This window comes from Cryptomeria japonica, chromosome 1, assembly GCF_030272615.1.
Source record: "Cryptomeria japonica chromosome 1, Sugi_1.0, whole genome shotgun sequence".
NCBI lineage: Eukaryota > Viridiplantae > Streptophyta > Pinopsida > Cupressales > Cupressaceae > Cryptomeria > Cryptomeria japonica.
In genome coordinates, this window is record NC_081405.1 from 666,861,598 (window position 1) to 666,878,374 (window position 16,777).

Below are 16,777 nucleotides of genomic sequence, written 5' to 3' on the forward strand. Positions count from 1 at the left end.
GCAAATGTGAATGTATGTAATACAAATGAATATGATAATGCAAATGATTATTTACATAATAAAAATGTGAGATGTGCTAACATGTGTTGTATGCAGGATGTGATGCAATTGTGATATCTATATGTATGTATGGAATGCTTATATGTGGTGATGCAGGTGTAACTATATGAAATGCACATGTTTTTGGTGTGTCATTATACTCAGTCATGTGATAGTGGGCTACACGGACTTGAGAAGGACGATGGAAGTCAATCAAGAAAGGGGGATGGAAGATAGAAGATATGAACGTGAAAGAGCTTCTTGTGCATTATCATCATTGAGCTTTATTATGGCAAGTAGGTTATGACAATCGAGGCATTTGTTCGGCCCAGAAAGTCATTGTACCCATTTGCATGGAGATAAGACAGTCACAAACAAGGAATTCCCCAGTTCATACTAGACTCACAGTGTCCTCATATCCTTGGACAAGTCATAGCATTACTAAAAGACAATCCACAAACAGCAAATGCAAATAGGTGACAATACCCCATCCTCGCCTTTCTAGTCAAAGACATCCCGGAGATAGAATCTCTAGTCAAAGACATCCTGGAAAAGCTAAAAGACATGTCACCAAAAAGATAAAATCAAAAGAAAACCAAGACTCGACACCAACATCCACTGTAGTCCTCAAGTTTAGTGTCTCTTGTCACTTGTATAAGTCGAATTTTGATTGTGGTCACAATGTTCCCTTTCACAAAAAGGATAGATTAACACTGAACCATATGTTGTCTGAGTCTGTTGAAAGATTTGATTTTGTTGAAGCTCATTGTTGCTGCTGCGGCTCATCTGAAACTGACTGAATCCATGAAACTGATACTTTATTGCGGAGAAGACGGACCTTTATTGTGGATCTTCGATGCAGATGCTGCTTTATTGCGGATTGTGCGTAGATAGACTTGAAGGAAGCTGGAAGAAACTGTACTCCTCGAAACATGTGATATTCTCAGTTCCACACCCATTACTAGACGTAGGAATTGGCCGTAGTCACAGATAGGATCCGATTTATTATGGATGGAAAAGGGAGTGAAAAGGGAGGGTTATTATGAATGGCTAACCAATCTTAGGTAGATCAATAACAAGCCATGATGGGAATGGGTAAGTTTATTGTGAGTGAATAGGTCATGAGTGTGTGCAAAGTGAAAGATGAAAGAGAATCCTGAAGGAGGGAGGAGCAAAGTCTCTACGCATGGCGCTGGTGACCCAGTTTTCACCATGGTACTTGCCCAGGGCGCCACCGAAGTGGTTTTCACTGTTGGACGAAATTATTTCTCTTTACTTTTTTCGATTTTTCAATTTTTTTTTTTTTTTGTGTCACAAGGCGCCTGTTTGCCAGGTTTTCACCAAGTGACGATTTTTTTTGTTTTATAATTTTTTTTTGTATTTTTGAATTTTTTTGATTTTTTTGTATTTTTGAATTAGGATGTTCCGAAGAGCTTATGTGTAGAACCTGCGAAGGTGCATGTTGTTGATAGGATCCTCCAAAGGTTCACCTTCTGTAGTAGAGAGCTGATATGCCCCAGATCCATATGTTGTTGTGATGATGTAAGGACCAAGCCAGTTTGGTTCGAACTTGCCCTTCTTATCTCTGTCTTGCTGATTTTTGGGGTTCTCTCTGAGGACTAAGTCACCTACCTCAAATGTGCGAGGCTTGACCTTGTGATTGTAACTGCGACTCATTCGTTGTTGGTAAGCCTTGAGATGATTAAAAGCAGTGTGTCGTCGTTCCTCCAGCAGTTCTAGTTCTTGTAAGCGGGAGACCCTATAGTCTTCATCGTTGATTATGTTTCTCAAGGAGACCCGTAAAGAAGGTAGCTCGACCTCAATAGGCAAGATGGCTTCAGCGCCGTAGACAAGTGAGTAGGGTGTAGCTCCTGTAGCTGTGCGGACACTGGTACGATAGGCCCAAAGTGCGGGATTGAGTTGGACATGCCAGTTACGGCTAGCGTCGTCGACTGTCTTTTTAAGGATTTTGAGAATTGTTTTGTTAGACGCCTCAGCTTGGCCATTACCTTGGGGGTAGTATGGTGTGGAGAAATGGTGAGAGATATGGAAGCGCTCACAGAGTTCACGAACATCCTGGTTCTTGAAAGGACGCCCGTTATCGGTGATAATGGAAGTAGGAATCCCGTATCGGCAAATGATGTAGTTCAGGATGAAAGTAGCGATTTGTTTCCCAGTAACTTGTGTGAGAGGCACGGCTTCAATCCACTTTGTGAAATACTCTGTGGCTGTGATAATGAATTTATGTCCATTGGAAGAAGGAGGGTGAATCTTGCCTATGAGATCGAGTCCCCACTGACAAAAAGGCCAAGGAGATGCAAGTGGCTGTAGTTCTTGTGCTGGTGCATGTATAAGGTCTCCATGAATTTGAAACTGCTTACACTTCTTGACAAACTGATATGCATCTTTTTCCATAGTAGGCCAGTAGTATCCAGTCCTGATGAGTTTCTTGGCCAAGGTAGGACCACTAGTATGCGGACCACATATCCCTTCGTGCACTTCTCGTAATGCAATCTGAGCTTCGTCACTCTCTAAACATCTAAGAAGGGTGCCATCTAGACCTCGTCGGTATAGGATATTAGCTAGGATAACGTATCGGGAGGATTGGCGAATGAAAGTGTGGCGTTGGTTGTTCGATAGATCGAGAGGTAAGATATTGTCGCGAAGGTATGTGAATATGGAACCATATAACTGGGATTCAGGACCAACAACACATATCATTTCCGTAGGAGTGATCTCATATGACGGAATCAGCAGGTTGTCAACCAGGAACTCATAGCGAGTCTCATTTTGCAGCAGATCAATGAGCGAAGCAATTGTAGCCATGGCATCAGCAACGCAATTCTGTTCTCTTGGTATCTGCTCAAACTCTATCTTTGCAAAGTGCTGTTTCAGATCATCTACCAGTTGTTTGTAAGGCATTAGCTTTTCATCTTTTGTTTGATAATCATCAGTTGCTTGACGGATGACAAGTTGAGAATCCCCAAAAACACGAAGTTCTTGGATCTTCCACTGAACTGCAATTCTTAGCCCAGTTGTTAATGCCTCGTATTCCGCTATATTGTTGGTGCAAGGAAATGATAAGCGGTATGACTTTGGTATAGAATCGCCTTGGGGAGTTATAAAGAGTATACCCGCTCCTGCTCCATGCTGTGTGTATGAGCCATCAAAGTATAGTTGCCATGGCTTTGCAGGTGATATTGTTAGAATGGACTCATCTGGAAATTCTGACTGTAGAGGAACATCATCTATCATGGGAGCATCTGCCAGTTGATCTGCGATGGCTTGTCTTTTTATGGCCTTTCTGTCCACGTATTCAATGTCGAATTCACTCAAAATCATTACCCACTTGGCCAGTCGCCCAGTAAGTGTAGCTTTGTTGAGAAGATATTTTAGTGGATCAATTCTGGCAATCAACTTAGTCTTGTGAGTGAGCATATAATGTCGTAATTTTTGTGAAGCAAAGACCACAGCGAGACATGCACGCTCAATTGGTGTGTAGTTCATCTCATATCCCACCAATGTGCGACTGATATAGTAGACTGCTTTTTCCTTGCCGTCAGGTATTTGCCGTGCTAGGAGTGCCCCCAGTGCTGTCGGAGTAGCTGATATGTAAAGTAGCAATGGTTGATCTGGAATTGGTGGCATCAAAACTGGCGGGTTCAAAAGATAGTCTTTGAGTGCCTGAAAATCCTGTTGACAGTTCTCATCCCATTTGAACTTGATGTTTTTGTGTAGCAGGTGCTGGAAAGGATTGCACTTATCTGCAAGTTGTGCTATGAATCTTCGTATGGACTGGAGTCTCCCTTGTAAAGACCGAAGTTGACTGATATTTTTGGGTGGCGGCATGTCCAAGATAGCCTTGAATTTTGCTGGATCAGCTTCTATTCCTCTTTTAGACACAATGAATCCTAGGAGCTTCCCGGAGGTTACTTCAAAGACACATTTCTTTGAGTTTAATCTTACCTTGTATTTTTCCAGCCTATCAAAAGCAACTGAAAGTATGTCCAAGTGTGTATTTCTGTCTATTGATTTAACCAAAAGGTCGTCAACATAATCTTCCACCGTTACATGCATGAGATCATGGAAGATAGTAGTCATAGCTCGTTGATACGTGGCACCTGCATTTTTCAGCCCAAAGGGCATGACATTCCAGCAGAAGGTTCCCCATGGACAAGTAAATGATGTTTTATGTTGATCTTCAGGTGCAATCCTGATCTGATTATATCCAGAGAATCCGTCCATTAAAGATAACATCTCATGGCCTGCTGTGAGATCAACAATTAAATCAATGTTTGGTAATGGGAAATCGTCCTTCGGACAACCCTTGTTGATATCCCTGAAGTCTGTACATATTCGGATGCTACGATCTGGTTTGCTAATAGGTACTAAGTTGGAAATCCATTCAGGATAATCAATTGGGCGTATGAATCCGACATCCAATAATTTCTCCAGCTCTGCCTTGACTAATAATGCCACTTGTGGATGCATTTTCCTCAATTTCTGTTTTACTGGTTTTGCCCCCGGTTTGACTGTTAAATGATGCATTACTAAATCGGGGTCTAGTCCAGGCATATCAGCATAAGACCATGCAAAGTTGACTTGTCGTTCCTTAAAGAAGCTTATGAACCTTGCTTTCTCGGCCTCTGTCAATGATTGAGCCAAAAATATGTTATGTGGAACCTCTGTTGTACCAATGTTTGTCTTTATAGTCTCCTCTACCAACATGGATGATTTTTCCTCGTATGATGCTGGGAGAATGTCAAGCCTTCCATCTTCGGGCGCCTCAGAGAGGTTTTCACCCTCAGATACGTCCTTTCTTTTTACTTTTTTAGAGTCAGATAGCGCCACAGTGTGGTTTTCGCCATAAGACCCTTGTTTTGTTTTTATTTTCACATTTTTGCGACTAGAAGGCTCGACACCCTCACCAAAGTATGCCATGTTATTAAGCTCTATGGCGTATCCTGCTTTATGGTCTCCAAGAGGAAGATCATCGCGAATGCCAAGATAATCGACAATAGCTTCGTCATTTTGAAATGTATCAAGCTGTGCTGGTCCATCCTGATCCCAGTCAATGAGTTGGGGGTGAACGAGGGGAAGGTCTTTAGTGTTTTCAGAGTTTGCAAGGCTAATAGTGAAGATGTGGTTATATTCAGGTATATCAAGATAGTAATCGAGGTTGTCAATGGCACTCTCCTCATCAGTTTCGATCGTGAGTGAGTCCAAATTATCATCACTAGTAGCACCCTCAGGGACAGGTGTCCTCATCCTATGTGATCTTGACCTAAGGCCTTGAAACGAAGCTTGTGCGGGATCCTTATGGGTCGGTTCTTGACCAACTCTGAATTTCTTGTAAAACTCCTCCTCCTCTGTAGGTTCCTCGGGCTCTCTAAATGTCTCGTTGAGCTCATAGTCACTGGAGGATTTGTCTGAACCCCATTCCCATTCGTTGGAATCTGTAGAATAGTCATCTTCTTGTTGAACTTCAGCCACTTTGACTCACCATATCTGTTTTGTTCTTTTATTGTGAATCTTGGGATTTAGAAAACCAAGCCCCTTGGAGCGTTCCCTTCGTGTAGTTAGCTCAGGTTGTAAAGGCTCCATGACACCTTCTTTGTGTAGTCCGAGAGGGCTTTTTCCATCATACCCAAATATTTGTAGAATTTTGAAACCTTTGCCATAGTTCTCACAGGGTATTATAATTTGATCATGTGTATCCTCTTCAGCGTCCTTATATAGCATTTTATATAAATTTTCTTCCTCTAGTTCACCCCATTTTTGAAAGATGGTAGGATCCCATTTGAGTAGCATGATGGAGATTTGCTTATTAGGATGTGGCCTCCCATATTCCTTGGGAGAGGTCATGACTTGTCGTAAGAACATTGTTTGATTCAGAGTGTATTCTCCCATGCCTTTGTCTTGAAACTTGGCTCTAAGTTCACCTTGTTTGGATGTCGAGGGCTTTAATGACTCAGGATCAATATATGCTGAAGAAGGAGTAGCCTCACGATTGCTGGGAATGATAGTCTCAGTATGTGATCTCAAGTTATTGCAATATATGAATGGATTTGGATCACCATTGACCGTTACCTCGACTCCATTATGAGGAAACTTAATGCATTGGTGGTATGTTGATGGGACTGCCCTCATTTCATGAATCCACGGACGTCCTAGCAATATGTTATACGTGAGGTCTAGATCCAGGACTTGACAAACCACATCCTTTGTGACTGGCCCTATTCTTAGTGGTAAGATGACCGTGCCCTTGGACGAACGCTCTTCATCATCATAAGCCTTAATAGTGATTTGGTTTGTAGAATTTACAGCTTTGTCAGAATATCCCAATTGTCTGATGGTGCTCAATGTACAAATATTAAGACCTGCTCCTCCATCTATCAGGACTCGTTTTATTCGGTGTTTATGTATGAAGGCTTCAATATGTAGAGGTGCATTATGAGGCTGACTTATGGAGGCGTCATCGGCTTCTGTGAATGTGAGGGAGTGTGGAACGGATAAATATCCCACCATGGCTTGAAACTGGTCCACATTTAGATCAGTAGGGACAGCAGTATCTCTCAAGGTTTTGTCAAGGACAGCTTTATGTGCAGGAGATATACGTAAGAGCTCAAGAATAGAGATGAGTGCGGGTGTCTTCCCTAGTTGTTCTACAAGGTCGTACTCAGGCTTGGTTGATAAAGAATTGGTATTCTTAGTGGAGCATCCTGGCAATGTGATCTTACCTCGACGGGTTGTAACATGACATTCGGAGGTAGCTTCGGATGAAGATCCCACACCCTTTAGGACAATTTTAGGTCGCTGAGGAGGATTCTCAGGATTTTTATTTTTGATAGTAATGGTAGAGATATGATTGTCCATTGAGATGTGATTGATGGTAGAATCATAATTGTAAGGTGCTCTGGTGTAATTGGCTTGATCATCTGTGACTTTTCCTTTTCCTTTGTCATGTTTTGGGAATGGTTCCTTAAACACCTCATGTTCTTGATTAGATGAATGTCCCTCAATCTCAATATCTCCTCTGTCAATGAGATCTTGCACAATGTTTTTCAATCGATGGCAATTACTTGTCTTGTGACCCTTGCTCTTATGAAACTCACAAAACTCATCATCATTCCACCAATTCGGTTTTACCTTTGGTTCATATGGAGGAAAATCTGGGACCGTGATCACTTTGTTTGCTACAAGCTTTTTGAATACTGATTCAAGTGGTTCTCCCAATGGAGTGTACTTCCTTCGTGGTTTAGCAGCCGTTTGATTGTTCACTTGATTGTTGGTAGAACTTGAACCAGAAAAGATGAACTTTGGTCTTACTGTGTTGGCATCAACAACACCATCATTAACTGTGTTCTTGTTCTTGTTCCAAAATTTTGGTTTGTCCTTTCCTTTGAAGTCCTCTTTGTTTTCTTTGAATAGCTTGATAACTCCTTGTTCAATTAAGACCTTTTCTATTGCTAGGCCCTTTTCAATGACATCCTTGAATGTAGACAAACAAGCTTTTCTGAGATCATAGCCAATAGCCTTGTTAACGTTTTGTGTGAACATCTCCACCATTTGTTTTTGCGGGATCTCACAAGAGCATCTGCTAGCTAAGTTTCTCCATCTTTGTAAAAATGACGCGAAAGATTCTCCTTCTTTTTGTTTAGTATTGCACAAGGTAGTAACTGAGACATCTGTTTCAATGTTGTAAGAGAAATGCTGAATGAATGCCTCTGCTAAGTCGCCCCATGACTTAATACCGGGAGGTAATTGAGAAAACCATTCCATCGCTTGATCTCCTAAGCTCTGTGGGAACAACCTCATCAAGTATGTTTCTTCTGCCGCTACCTCAATGCAAGCTGTGAAGAATTGTCTTATATGTGCCTTGGGGTCTCCTCTCCCTCTATATTTGTCAAATTTTGGTGTTACAAAGTGCGGAGGAAATGGAGGCATTGGAATGCTCTTATCAAAGGGATAAGGGCATATATCTCTCATAGTATATGTGGGTTTTGATGTGCCCATGTCTTCCACTTTCTTTTGTAGATCTCTAATTTGTTGCTCCAAATTATTTTTGGGAGGAGATGGATTTCTTGTAGCATATCCCATGTTTGAAACACCCATTTGAGGAGGAGCTTGTTGCATGTATGGATGATACTGATCGTAAACATGTCCATATGGAGGTCTATATTGTTGCGACATGTATGGAGCACTTGGCATAATTTCTTGCTGAGGGACCCCATATCTGTTTGGTGTATATAAACCATATTCAATAGGCCTTTCATTTTCCATTGTGTTGCCCCCAATTTTGGCATGAGGTCTCCTTGTGTCAAAATTTTGAGGAAGTCCTTGAGTATCCATTTGTCTTGGTTGACCCATATCTTGAGCATGTGTTTGAGCATAGGGCCTCCATGATGGTCTTTGAGTGTAAGTATCATACATTTGAGCTTGTGTATGTGGGATTGCTGGTTTTTGAAGAAAAACTGATGATGACTCCGGCATCATATTATTTGGTCCTCTATTTCCTCCACTATTTGGTCTCCTTTGATCCATGTTGGGTTGAGCTTGTTGTGAAGGTCAACTTTCCATAAGTTGAGATAAGTCAAAATCATGCGGTATTTTAGCTCCACTTTGTGCCATCATGTTTAAAAAGTATTGACGATCTCTCCTCATTATCTCTTCAACCAATCTATTGAATTGAGGATCCATTATGGATTCTTGTATGTCTGCTGATAGTATTGAAGAATTGTCAACATTGTCATTGTGTGTAGTATTGTTGTTTATAGCGTTTGCGCTTTCCACATTTGGATTGTGTCTATAAACATTCATGTCTGGTAATGTAGTGTGCTCAGGATTGTAGAAGACATCATTGTCATACTCATAAGAACTCATGTTTGCGGATTCTTGAGCTTCTTTAGCTATTCTCCTAGATTTTTGAAGACGGGTTTCAACCATGAACTAGGTGTTTGGCAATATGTGAGAGACTAGACGAAAAATGAAAAGAGTATGGAAGACCAAGAGTTGTATGGAGTGTAAATGAATCTGAGGTGTACTTGCAATGTCCAAAGCGTAAGACCAAGTATGTAAGTAGTAGAGTAGGTGTGACTTCCAAAGAGAGGATAGTTTCTCTTGATGAGGTAAGCTGACCTTGACTCTAAGTAAGACCAAATGAGACCCAAAGGTAAGAAACCTTGATGAGGGACCACTTAGCAAAGTGTAGTTGTATGTAGTGTGTTGACAAAGTATGATGAGGACAAGCAAGTGACCTTTTGACTCAAGTTTAGACAATTGTGAATGTAAAATGAGATGTGAAGCAATGATGGACTATGTGAGGCCCAAGGACAGGTTGAATGCTAGATGAAACCTGAAGAAACAACCTAGGAAGCTCAAGTATGCCGAAACTGATTTCTTTTGTTTGTTTGACTGTTAAAATTTTCAAATCCTGACACAGACGCCTCTGTATACTTCACAGATGCAGTTTTAAGACACAGACGCTACTCTGTTTAATGCAGACGTGGTTCTGAGATTTTCCTGTTGATGTTTGCTGGGACTGTAACAGTTTTTGCAATTGTGGACACAGACGCGCCTGTATACTTCACGGACGCGATTCCCAGACACAGACGTGTCTCTGTTCGACACAGACGCTGATAAAAACACAAACGCTATTCTGTACTTCACAGACACGTTTATCCGACACAGACGCGTTTCTGTAACCTTCGTGCAATCTTTCCTATCTATGAAGTTGTTTTGTTGTGACCAAATCTGATTGTTCGACTGTTTTTCGTGACAAGAGGACACAGTGTTGATGACTCAATGTTTGCTAGTGTTTAGACTCCAAAATGACTCCAAGAAAGTGTGTTGTTTGATGTAAAAAGTTTTTGCATACACTTGAAGACACAAAAGACACAATGTTTTGCTGTTTGGTCTTGATTGTTTGAATGTTTATCATAAGTCAAGCACAATTCTTATGGCTGGCCAAGACAATAGTTGTTGATCCCACATGGGGTTTTACCCCCGAGGCTACGCTATTCAGAGCGGATACTTAGATGCTTGACCTCACTGGCTCCACCCTCGGCACTCACTTCTCGGGTCAGCCAAGCATCAGTCCCCATGAAAACTCCCCATGGCGAACTTTGTATCTCTACTAAGAACCGTATGTGTGTGGGCCGCTACCAGAGGTCCGACCTCCTGCCCCAACAACTAGAAGGATTTGGGCCTCTAAAACAAAATGGTGCTAGTAAGGGCATCCACTCGTGTGGCCATACATGCGGCACTTTCAGCTCTGTAAATACAGAAGGCTCCCAGCCGGTAGGGGTTACACCCTACAAATGATCAAATAAATTTGATCAAACGGGTTTATGGGGAGACATAGTGTCGGTATGAACTAATCAGCACACGTTATTCATAGTTTTCACCATGAATACATTTGATTATAGTGGTTTGGATGAGGTGGGTTTTCCTCGCTACCACTTGGGTCGTTCTCTTCTCACTAGTAGTCCTAATGACCACACGGGAAGACAGGCCCTCTAAAGAGTAAACAAAAAGAGCCTATTGCTCAAGACACAAAAGACAATGATTCAATTTTAGTGCACCAATTGAAGTGTTTGCTAAGCTATGAAAACAAGGCACACAATAAAAATTACAAAACCCTAGCTAAGGCCCTGCAACAAAATTGTTAGTAGTTTGGATTGTTTCAAATGATAACCCCTTCCTGCAAGCACACAAGTTAGGTAAATTTTTAGAAAACCCAAAAAGACTTTGTGAAAAGGGGCCTTCAACAAAAACGTATTTGTCTCCAAAGCAAGCTGCACAAACCAGGTTAGCTAGATTTGCAAAGGTTAGCCGAAAATAAACCAGATCTGAAACCCTAAGTACAAAATCCGAAAACCCGAATCGAAAAACTTGAAAAATTTGCAAATCAGAAAGCACAGACGCTGTTATACCAGACACAGACGCGTCTGTCCGACACAGACGCGGTTCTGTGATTCACAGACGCGGCCACAGAACACAGACGCTTCTTTTGGCTACAGACGCGATAAGATGATGCACAGACGCGATTCGGAATCACAGACGCGACTTTCGGAAACCTGCAAAAATAGAAAATGACAGAAACACAGACGCGATCCAAGATATCAAAGACGCCTCTGAAATACAAAAACGCGATCCGAACACTCGCAGACGTGGAAAAAACCTAAAATATCGTCGAAATCGTCTGATCTGCAACTTCAAGAATGCAAAATCTGCAACAAAAATATTAAATGCAAAGGGACAAGAGTCCCACTGGGCGTGCCAAAATGTATATGGTGAAAATGGATAACAATGATAACAATATTGAAAGGCTAAATGAATTCAACCACAAAACCCTAGCCTAACAATGAACAAAGATCCACCATAACATATGAAGATAACCTAAGACAATGCAAATAACTCAAAATCACAAAGATTATACCATCACATGTCCAATAGGGTTTTGATCTCCATTCTTTCTATCTCCATTGATCTTGCTTGATATATTTGCTCTCGGATTTTTATATGCACAAGAGCTCAACAAAGAACGGAATGTGGTTGCAAGTGGAATTGTAGTGTAGTCAATTGATCAAGTAGTTAGGGTTTGACAATGAAGAAAGCGTCTCCTTAAATAGAAGACACAATATGAAATGGAGGGTTAAGATTGAGAGGTGTAAAAAGAGAGGTCGGCTAGGATTAGAGGGTAGGTAAAAGAAATAGTAAAATAATGAAAGAGGTAGGTAGTGTAGGAATTAAGAGATGAATGACATGTGTCATGTGTAGAAAAAGATAATGAATTAATTAAATAAATAAAGATTTATTTAATTAATAGAAGAAGTAGGACAATTAAATAAATAAAATATTTATTTAATTTAGGAAAGGGATAATTTAAATAAATAAATGTATTTATTTAAATGAGAAACAAGGCTAGAAGAGGATAAATGAATTAATTAAATAAATAAAAATTTATTTAATTAATAGAAGAATTAGGCTTAGATAATTAAATAAATAAAATATTTATTTAATTAAACATGACAATTTTAGGTGTCTACAGCTCCATAATTTATAGCGAGATCACAATTTGCACCGCAATCAAATAGACATTGCAAAAATAAGCTAACAACGGAGAACTACGAGTTTAACTCACTCTTCTTATTCCATCCAACAATTTCTGCATGATCTATGTTCATGCGTTGGTTTATTCTTTGTATAAAATAATGCTTTGGCATATTATAATCAATACAATGGTTGATGAGTTCTTTGTTATGATTTTCTCAACAAGTTTTTCTTTTATTTTCGACCTAGATCTTTTATCTACTTTGCAGGATTAGCTACAAAATTTACATGGTATCAGAGCTAGATTGCGAGAAAGAAGAAGCATCAGACAAAATTATGAAGATTACCATCATCATGGAAGCCGACATAGACCTCTGTTTCTAGATGCATGCATATTCATTCCCTAATTTTTCCATGTTCTTTTTTTTTTTTTTTTCCTATATTGATTTTTTAAAACGTGTATGTGCTTTGCAAGCATTGCATGACAAAGATCTAGAAAATTTGGGGCTTTGTAAAAAATAAAAAACTTTTAGAAAGTTTCTATGTGGGTTTTTCTTAATGCATTTAGTATAGGTTTCTTTGAAAAAGTTTCCTGAATGAATAGAAGATTAAAGTTTCTATGCACTCTTCCTCCAATTGATAGCTAAATATGTTCTTTTGTTCTAAATTCTTGTCTACATGAGATTCCAATGCTGCAACTTTATTTTCTCCTAGAGAATCTTTCTAGCAGGGTTCTTGACTACATGAGATTCCAGAGTCGCATCCCTAAGTGCTTCTAGAGTTTCTTTCTAGTGGGACATTATTGAGCAATGGATATACAATGACATCATTCCAACTGGAGGTCATCTTTGCAGTTCTTCAACTTGGAGCGCATTTCTGCAGATTCATATCTTCTTCAGATGATTAGTTTCCATATTCAGAGACCGTGTATCTATCCATTCATCCATTTGAGCAATGTGAAATATGTACAACTTCTTTTTCACAGTATTCCAGAGGTACTCATGTAGTGGTTTCTACGACATTGATACAATCCTGCTGCAATGTGGATTCATTTGTAGTTCTTCGTCGATTGTTGTAGCTTTCTTTTATAGTTTCAATAAATGGTTAGGAGTTTTTTTCAATTGGGTTTTCTCCTATCTTCTTTGTAATTGGGTTCCTAATCAGGCAATGTTGTCAGGACCCATATCTCTCATATCTTTCCTTAGTTAGACTTAAGAGGGGGTGTTAGCACATAACTTCTGTTTGCTCCATAATTTAGGGTGAGATCATAGTTTGCACTTCAATCAAATAGACATTGCATGTTTTACATTTAAGCTAACAACAAAGAACTACAAGTTTAACTCACTCTACCTATTCAATCCACTCCAACGATTTTTGCATGATCTATTGGTTTATTATTTGTATAAAATAATGCTTTAGCATATTATAATCAATATAATGATTGATGAGTTCTTTGTTCTGATTTTCTTAGCAAGTTTTGCTTTAGATCTTTTATCTATTTTGCAGGATTAGCTACAAAATTTTATAGTCAGCAGGAACCACATTTCTCGGCCTTTATTTTACCTACTCATATATTCTATTGATCTCAATGCTACATTGTACTTCATATTGCATGGATTGATTGTATTAGTGGGCCTAGAGTATTTTAGTGAGATTTGTGAGTGCATTGTGTGATCAAACCTACATGGGTTGGTGCGATTTAGTATCTCTCAAACAATGATTTATTGCTCAGAGGCTCATTGATATTTTACATACATTATTTGAAGAGGAGTTCATGTATGGAAAGGCAAAGTATGAAGGAGACACGATATCCAACAATTTTGTAGTGGTTGATTATGACACCTTCTAGAGATACGAAAGCCTAGATATAGATTTCAAGGTAACAACAGTTTTAGGGAATCTTGTGTAACAGTTGAAAGGATCAATTGGAGATAAATTTGATTTAGGGCCCCGAGGAGTGGACTATACAAGTTTCATTTTCATAACAGCTATTCTATTTTAGAGATAATTTCTTTTACATACATATTGGTCACATTCATAGTGAAGATGATCTTACTTAAAATGAGAACCTTGATCCTATCAATGTCAAAATTTCACAGATGAGAGAGGCTTTAGAATCTGCTTTAGCAGAACAAAAATATCTGAAAGCTCATGATGCTTGTCATTGCCTTACAAATTAGAGCACACGGAGGAAACTAATTAGTTACACAGTGGCTGGATATGTGGTCTCATGTATGTTAACAGAGTATTCTTTCCTGACAGGTGAGTTCCAATTAAAAGGAATATGAATAATATCTTAGTTTTGAGATGATGATGTGCTAGGAAATGTGGTAAAGGGCAAGTTAGGTTATAGCTTTAAATTTAATATATAATTATTTTATAGTGGTTATTATTTAATGTGTCAAAAGTAATATAGAAACATTTTGTGTTAGTTTAAAAGTTAAGTTGTATTGTCTTGTTTAAATTAGGATCTAGTTTCACAAAGTCTTAAATTGTCATGTCAAAATGCAATCAAAATAAAATAAAAAATGACTTAATTATAGTTGGAGTGCATGATCAGCAGTACCGGATACTTCATGCAATGGTTTATGTTACCAAGTATTCACCATGCTCATCATGTCTTCAGTTTATCGATGGTTCTCCTTCCCATAATCACATAATTTTTCTCCCCCTTTGACAACAATGCCAAATTGAAAGTAAAACATGTAATGTTAAATTTCATTGTGCATCATCAATATTCTGCAACTTGATGCTCCCCCTATGGAATAAATCCACTTCTACACCAATTCTTCTATAAAATTTTGCAAGTAGATCCAAGACTGGTGTAATCTACATCATACTTAACTGACTTCATGAAGAGGGACAACCCCTAACTTACTTCTAAGATACTCAAAAGTAGTCTTAGGAAGATGTTTAGTAAAAATATCTGTAGGTTGCTCCTTGGTAGAAACATTCTCTAAGATCGTATCTTTACTCTGTACTTTTTCCCTCAAGAAATGATACTTAAATTCAATATTCTTGGTTTGTGCGCAAAACAAGGTTCTTAGAAATATTTATGGCACTTGTATTATCACATAAAATCTTTATAGGTTCTGAAATCTTCATCTTAAAACCTTCCAAAATGTGCCTCATCCATATAGCCCATGTACAATTCATGTAAGTTGCAACATACTCAACTTCAGCAATCGATTGTGAAGTACAACTTTGGTTCTTACTACTCTATGAAACAAGTCTTCCTCCAAAAAAAAATGCTCCATCGGTTGTGCTTTTCTGGTCATCAACATTTCCTGCCCAATCTACATCTGTGTACACCTTCAAGTAAAAATTTCCTCCATATGGATACCATAACCCATAATCAACATTACCTTTTAGATATCTAAAAATTCTTTTGGTTGCTATCAGATGTGTTTCCTTAGGATTCTTCTAGAATCTAGCAACTATGCCAATTGCACGAGCTATGTCTGGTCTTCTATTAACAACATAGTGCAAATTCCCAATCATTGACCTGTATTCCTTCTCATCAATAGATTTGGACTCATCTTCCTTAGACAACTTACAACTTGTAACCATAGGTGTCCCAATTGGTTTATAGTCACTCATGCCAAATATCTTCAAGACCTCTTTCACATACTTAGACTATGTGATGAAAATACCATTCTTCATTTGCTATATTTGCAAGCCTATGAATTTTTTTATTTCTCCCACTAAAGAATTTCAAACTCATTTTTCATTTCATCTACAAAATTGTTGCTCATGTCATTATTACCTCCAAATATGATATCATCAACAAATACTTCATTGACTAGTATTTTATCTCCTTCAGATTTGAGATAAATGTTACTATCATCACTGGTTCTCAGAAAGACTATCTTCATCAGATATGTATGAAGCCTTTCATACCATGCTCTTGTTTCCTACTTTAATCCATATAAAGCTTTATGAAATCTACATACCATGACTTTCTTATCAGTCAGATCATAACCATTTGGTTGCTCAACGTATACTTTTTCTAGTATCCCATTCAAAAATGCAAACTTAACATCCATCTGCTATACGTTGAATTTCTTGTGTGCTACAAATGCAAGTAAATTTCTCACACCTTCTAGTCTTGCCACTGGTGCAAAAGTCTCACCGTAGTCTTCTCCTTCCTCTTGCACATAACCTTTGCAAACCAACCTAGCTTTGTTGCGAAATACAACACCATCTTCATTCAACTTGTTTCTAAATACCCACTTAGTACCTATCACATTTTTATTTACTGGTCGGAGTACTAGGGTCCATGTGTTGTTCTTCTCAATTTGATCTAATTCCTCCTCCATAGCTTTAACCCAATGATCATCACCAAATTCTTCCTTAGAAGTTCTTGGTTCAATACTGGAGATCATGCAAGAATTCTCTCTGATTCTTCTTCTGGTTAGTACTCTAGCATCCTTATCCCCAATAATCTATTTAGGATTGTGATTTAGTCTCACATATCTTGGAATAACATGATCATTATCTTCAGGTTTAGCTTCCTCATTATCATCATCTTATGAATTTATTTGTTCTGGTTGAACTGGTACATTAATATTTTCTTTATCGGGTTCAAATTTCACAGTTTTTGGTTCCAAAAACAAAATGCAAGGATCTTCATCCTTTTTCTCTAAACTAGTTTCCTCTGAGACTTTAGGATCTTCATCCACTT

At 38.8% G+C, this 16,777-nt stretch overlaps 1 pseudogene; it reads left to right on the forward strand.

Moving 5' to 3' along the window:
* The window catches only part of LOC131858365 (transmembrane emp24 domain-containing protein p24beta3-like), a 33,038-nt pseudogene extending 18,024 nt beyond the window's left edge, over positions 1 to 15,014 (forward strand).
* The last annotated feature ends 1,763 nt before the right edge of the window (positions 15,015 to 16,777 follow it).